General features: G+C 40.8%; 1 long non-coding RNA gene across 1 annotated transcript; it reads right to left on the bottom strand.

Annotated features, from left to right (window-relative positions):
• Positions 1-258: 258 nt before the first annotated feature.
• LOC140640916 (uncharacterized) lies at positions 259-6,750 on the bottom strand. Its single transcript, XR_012037517.1, has 3 exons — positions 6,119-6,750; positions 4,223-4,331; positions 259-393 (listed from the first exon to the last, which is right to left on the bottom strand). It is a non-coding gene; the product is annotated as an uncharacterized lncRNA (long non-coding RNA).
• Between the last annotated feature and the right edge of the window lie 494 nt (positions 6,751-7,244).

Below are 7,244 nucleotides of genomic sequence, written 5' to 3' on the forward strand. Positions count from 1 at the left end.
AGAAGAAATTAGGTTGGTTGAGACAATCTTGTCTGTTTAGTGAGAGCAGCCACTGGGCATTCAGGCACCTAACCCTGCTCCTCCCACCCCTACGCCTTCTAATTGGGGGTCATGTTTCTTCTTTGGGGGACATTTGAGGTAACCAGAGAAGATAAAAGCCCGGCGAGTAAATACTTTACAGAAGAAAACAACAACAACAACATTGTTTTACTTTGATAAGCAAAATGACCAAGGAGTATGGAAAAAAGGGGCCCAGCTGTTTGAATATCATGACCACCTCTCTTCCATCTTGACCCAAGAGCTTTCCCACATATTAGCACCGCACAAAGCTGAGGGCTGAGAAAGACATGTGCTCCCTTTTTCGTAATCCACAGGAATATACAGAAAAAACAGCTGCAAGTGAATAAAAAGTAGATATTTTTTATTCTTTGAAAACACAGGAATCCTGACATCAATGTCACAGTGAAAAATATTAGGAGGTGGGGAAAATCATAGGAGAAAAATGTCAGGAGGAAGAATGAGTACTTCTGGGGGGTGGCTACAACCTACACTCAGACACAGACAGATGCCTTCAGTCATGAATGGAATACTCCACACCATCCAGATATAGCCAGGGAGAATCTGGGAGGAAACTGACACAAAAGAAAACAAAGAAAGAATAACCACAGAAAAGAAGAAAAAAGTTTGAGGGAAAGGTGGCAAGGGAAATGGAGAGGTGACTCAAAATTACACAAATACTTGATAAAGTGAAGACAAACACTAATGCTGCTTTGTAAGAATTTAATTTTTTTATCAAAGCCAAATGCTCTACTTTATTTATTTATTTATTTATTTATTTATTTATTTATTTATATTTTTAAAGATTTTATTTATTTATTCATTAGAGACACACAGAGAGAGAGGCAGAGACATAAGCAGAGGGAGAAGCAGGCTCCATGCACCGGGAGCCCGACGTGGGATTTGATCCTGGGTCTCCAGGATCGCGCCCCGGGCCAAAGGCAGGCGCCAAATGCTCTACTTTATACTAAAAGAGATACTAGATGCATCTGTCTTTGAATTGTGCTCCAATGTTTGTAGGTAGTACGTATTTTGCAGCAATGGATATTACTATCAGTGAAGCAATACAAATGAAAAGTAAAAGAAAAGGAAATTCAGGATCATTTACATTTGTTATGTCACAAATTCAATTCTGGTCACCCCTTCCACAGCACCACTACTTTCTGAGGGTCACTGAGAATTATATTCCTTAAAGAACATCATGGCAGGGTTCATTTTCTCTCCTAATGGCAGACCAACAAGAGAGAAAAGAAGAGATGGCCAGGAAGAACAAAGAGTATGTCATAAGAAGAAGGAGAAGGAAAGGGAGAAGAAGAAGAAGAAGAAGAAGAAGAAGAAGAAGAAGAAGAAGAAGAAGAAGAAGAAGAAGAAGAAGGAGGAGGAGGAGGAGGAGGAGGAGGAGGAGGAGGAGGAGGAGGAGGAGGAGGAGGAGAAGGAGAAAGAGAAAAGGCAGGCAGGAAGAAAAGAGAGAAAGTAGGAGAAAAAAAAAGAAGAAAGAAAGAAAGAAAGAAAGAAAGAAAGAAAGAAAGAAAGAAAGAAGAAAGAAAGAAAAGAACAGAGCAAGGTAAAATTTAGATGGTTTTATCTTTTTAAGATTAACCTAAATCTTGAGATTTCCCCAGCTTCCAGGGAGTAATGGGATCTAAAGGCTCAAAATCAATATTCAGACTGTTGCCTTCATGGGTCAATGCAGAGCCTCGAACCCCTCTTCTAGGTCCTGTCCCACAGGTACTCAAAAAGAGGGAGTCCACTCAGGTGGTATTGGTGGCTCAGATGGCTCTGGAGAGCTAGATACCTGGGGTTGATACTCCACTCCCTACAGGCCCCACCATGTCCCAGTGAGCATGGTGACCACAATGCAGAGACCACTGCCCTGTCCAACCCACTGCTTCTTGATCCTCCCAAACACACTGACCCCCTCCACTCTTTACCAGACCAAAGTTGACTCTGTCCTGCACACAAAGAGTGGAGATCCCTACTATCCCTGGTAAGCAGATTAAGGTCCAGGGTCAGAGGGGAGGAGCAAGTACTAGCTGATGTCTCCTTTGTTTGTCTGGGTTTCCTTAAGATTTAGCAAAGCCCTCATTCCTTTTTTAAAATATATATTTTTTCAATTTCATTTATTTGAGAGAGAGAGAGCACAAGAAAGAAGGAGGGGCAGAGGGAGAGGAAGAAGCAGGCTCCCCACTGAGCAGGGAGCCGAATGCAGGGCTCCATCTCAGGACCCTGAGATCATGACCTGAGCCAAAGGCAGATGCCTAACTGAGTGAGCCCCCCATCAAAGCCCTCATTCCTATAGACATGCTGGGATAGGAGTGGGGCTGAGGGAGACAAGGCAGGTCTCCACCATCAGAAGGTGGACTGAGACTTGCCTCTCTGGAGTTGGATTGCCAAAACTTATAAGAAAATATTTGCATCTTGGATGACTTGATACATGGAAGTAAAAATCTTCCTTGTGAAGAAGGGAGGCTAATGAAACTAGATATTGCCCATGCTTTCCGGTAAATGCAATTGCATCAAAGAGAGAAAACATTATCCTTCATGTGTAATAATAGGGAAAACCTGGACTCTCTGGTTCAGTCTAACTGGTTGGCTACTGAGTGTTGTCTTTTTCTTATTCTTTTTCTTTTTATCTTTTGTAAAAAGTACTGTAGGATAATTTTGCCTGGCCATACCTAGCAGTTCTTATGTATGATAAACTAAAGTCTTCCAGCTGCACAATGCTGAGGCTGTATTTTTATCTGTGGTGTCTGGTGACTACATAAACTATAAAAACAAAGTTAGAGTGATTTATATGTGTCATAGAAATTTAAGATTTTTTTAAAGTGTTCGTAAACATGTACAGTACGGGACACATTAGATATACCATTTGGATAACAAAAAACACTCATAGCAGCCTTGCTTGGCTTCAGAATTGATCCAGGGAGCAACTGGAGGGTATTTTCCCATCCTCTTCAGAGAATGACTTGTGGTCACATTATCTCCCCTGACCACAGGGTCACACTACATTCAGGATGAGGAAAGAAGAGAGTAGGGGTCTCAGGGCCCTGGTGGGATCTCAGGGTAGGCAATGGGATTTTGTGTTCTCTTACTTGGACCTTACATTTTATTGTGCATAAGAATCACTTGAAGAATTTGTAAAAGACAGAAAACCAAAACCTATTAAAAAAAAAAAAAGTAAAGGCTCAGATTTCACCTCTAGAGACTCCAATTCTGTCAGTCTGTGTTGAGTCCTGAGAATCTGTATTTTAATAAGAATGGCTCCTCCATGACTATGCAATATAAGGGTTAAATTTTTGAAAAAACTGCTTAGGTGTTACAATTATGGTTACTGTCTAAACCCTTTTGCATTTTGGTGAGCAGTTTATAGGAAAGTGTGAAGCCCCACACTTTGGAGGCATTAGGAGGCCAGGCCCCACTTGTTTGACGCATAGGGTATTGGGAAACCTATTGTTATCGTCATGATATTGTTTAGTATATGTTGCAGATGGATTATTTACTCCACCCCCTCTTGCAGTCTCTCTATAGCTGTAACCAAGTGACCACAAAATATTGCAGTGAATTTGGAATTATTTCATAAACTCCTCATACTGGGGCCCCAGGACCAGAACAAAATGTTTGGGGCTCATGTGGCCATACGGGTATGATTACGTTCATGTGTGTAACTCGTAGACATGGGGTCTTCAGCGAGAAAGGCCATCTTTCTTTCACAAAGCAACTTAGTGGGTGGTGCTTCATAAGCAGCTTAACACAAAACATAGAGGAGAACAAACTACGCGCGCACACACACACACACACACACATACACAAGTGTCTCTGTTGGGCACTTAATAATTTGGATCCATACCAAAGTCCAGCCACGGGGGGAAAAAAAATCTTGCCATTTCAAGGACTGCATAAGGTGACAAAATCTCCTCTATGAAACATAAACTTCACTTTCTCTGCCCAGCTGGCCAATTGTTCCAATTCAGTAAATCGCAGATTTGACAAACACGTTTAGGGAAGAGGAGATGAGTAATACCAAGCTGTGCTGATCAGAAGGCCGTTGACTCGGGCTTTAAATCCGTGCACAATGGAATGAATACCTTCTATCCATTCACCCCACTAACCAAACAACACCAGGAAAATCATTTTCCAATTAGGCAGCAGGTTTCAGCATCGTTACCTTTGAGATCAGATTTGCTACCACTCAAAAATGCATCAGAGACAGTGTAGGAAGAGTTAAGCATCGCTCCTGGCATCTGAGGTCTTCGGAGGAGGTGAAATTAGATTAGCTGCAGGAAAATGGGAGGGTTTACATTACCAGAGGGGCTCTACCTGGCTCCAGGCTTAACAGTGAACAACGCTTTCAGCATATGGCATTACAATGGATTAGTGATCAAGTACGATTAATCCTAATAGATCGTCTTTTGAACCTCAGTGGCTTGTTAGGTGAGAAAAAAATTGTCTGTCCCCAAAGTGTCAGGTGAAACTCTCATTTGAGGTAAGACTACCATGTGGAGATGGGTCTCCATCTGGTGGCTTCCTTTTGTGAAACTCCACCAGAAGGTGTTTTAATGAGGCTTTTATAGCAGGCACCACCTGCCACTAATCTTCCCCTCTAAAAAGGTGTAATTGAGGGTTGGTTTTACAGTATGGCTCATATCCTAACCTTGGGAATTCATCAAGAAATGCAAATCTGGGTGGGATGGTATAATCATGAAATGCCATTTTGGCTTTTGGTTTAGACTGAAGTGGTTATAGAAATTTGTGGTTGGCTAATTACAACCAGCTATATAGTAGCTTCAGTTAGATTAATACGTGTGTCATCTCGGAATTAAATAACCAAGTTGATGGTGACCATATGTCTTCATTCAATTCTTTGCACATGTAAAGAGTTGCAAGGCTGCTAGTGGTTCACACAATTTAAAGGTTTCATTTACACTATTAAGGTTTAACTGGTTCAGATTTACTGCACATTTGTCCTCTTTGTAGATGCTTCAGTTCTAAGATGCATTTTTTCAATGAGACGTAAACAAGTGACAAAATCATCAAGACGTGTCTATATATGGGACTTCAGGAACAGCGTTATTTTCCTTTATCTCTTAATTTACAACACAGATTTCTGTCACACTGTTATTCTGGCAGATTGGTTATCGATTACACTGACATTTCTACCCTGAACCTCATTTGAAATACAAAATGCTCCAGAAGGTGGAACACAATAGAATAACTTTGAATTTTTTTTTTTTGTAAATTCAACAACCATGAATTGAGCCCTCACTGTGTACTAGGAATGCTGCTATGAATTAGGAAATAATAGTAACAGTAACAACAATAATTATACCTCATGCACCTTGCCCCTGCATAGAATGGGATCACTTTGCTTTTCTCTCCTATTCTGCTCAGTATTTTTGGAAGTCTTTTTCCTTTGCTAGTGTCACCTCAGCATATTTTGTTGAGTAGACATCTTACCAGCATATAAATCAGATCAATAAAATAGCATACATATTTAGATAAATCTCAATATTTGGGTCTTCTCTATATGCCATTTTAGACATGAGAGGTATGCATAGCCCCTGATTGTCTTTCAATGACTATTTTAGTGATAGAATATAGCATGAAAAGTGGATGACCCAAAATACCCCATAATCCAAAACTGGCTTGCATTTTGAGTTTGGAGTGCATTTGTAAATATGAAACGTGAATTTAAAGCAGGAGCTATAAAATGGAGCCCTGGAAGTTCAATCTGACCAGAAAATTTCTATTTGGGATTTAGTGGATGTTCTTGTCTTTGTCTGTTAGCCTACACAGGTTTGTGCTTTTTTTTTAAATACAAATTTTATTCCATAGACATGATATGCCCTCTCATGTTTGCCAGAGGCCCCCTTACTCCCTAATCTCACACCCAACTGCATTGACAAAACCCCATCCCAGTTCTAAAATAATAAGGCTCATTTTCACACGAGTCTGTGAACATTGGTTATGTAACCTTAGAATCAATCCCTGAATATGTTTCCATGTACGGCAAAAACCTTGGGGATGTGGGGATGGATCAGTGAGGGATAAGTCAGGCACCCACCCAATTAGCAGCCTCTTCAGAGCCAAGTCTGCCTCTCTCTGTAGAGCTAAATATTGTAGAATCATTTCACTCCCACATCCGCAATGTCCTTGGTGCATAGTCGTGAATCAGAAGCTCAAGGAACAGAATAGGTGAGAGGAAAAAGACAAGAAAACATGATTTAGCCTATTTTCCACTCAGAGAAAGGTTTTATAGTCAGAGTTTTAAAAGCCAAGACTGTAACTTCAAATTTCAGGATGCTTTTCTCCAGGAAATTCAATTGCCATGGACATGAATCATTAGAACTCATCCTGCCAGAGGAAAAAAAAAAAAAAAAAAAAGCACATGAATTTCATTCTCCCATTCACAGTTAGCAGAATGAGGTCAATTATTTTTTCCTGTAGCCTTAGAAAAATTAGAGAAATTAATTCATTAATCCATTTTTTCCCCTAAGGTGATCCATCAGTGTTAGTTTAAAGTGGAGAAAATAATAGTTGGCTAAAGGTGAGATGGCTAGCTGATGCATGCTGTGACTCCTGTTGCTGATTATGCCCAGGCGTTACATGAGAATGTACCCAGCATCTCCCTGCCTCAGCTTCTGTGCCTCCTTTATTCATTCTACTAACCCCATAATAGGTCCTGCCCAGGGGGTTAGCATGATGCAAGAAAATGTTGTCTTTGGTGTTTCCTTCCTCAGTGCTGCCTTTCAGCTTCCTTTATGACCTCATGATGTCCCCACGCCCCCACTCAGTGACCCTAGTGTCAGCACCTGCCCTCCCCAAACCACCAATCGTACCTCAAACCTCTCCCCCCCTCTGCAGTCCAACTCTCTGGCCATGGCATTTTCTGGGTAACAGCTATTGACTATCATTAAGTTGCTTGCTGTAAAATGGCTTTTTGTGCTTTGTGATTTGGGGCTTTGATACATAATGTCCAATCCAAAGGAACTGTTCTTTTGACAAAAAATTAATAGAAGCTCTGTAGGCTGGAGGGGAATAAGAGAAAACAGGGAGAGGTCTTACAGCATCCCCAAATCATATGATGCTTTGCCACTACTTAAGTCAAGTTCGGGGTAAAACATTTGGTGCCTTATAGGCACATTTAGTCATGTTTAAATGACTTATGAAAAGTGAATTTAATTTTGATC

This window comes from Canis lupus, chromosome 10 (assembly GCF_048164855.1).
Source record: "Canis lupus baileyi chromosome 10, mCanLup2.hap1, whole genome shotgun sequence".
Lineage (NCBI taxonomy): Eukaryota > Metazoa > Chordata > Mammalia > Carnivora > Canidae > Canis > Canis lupus.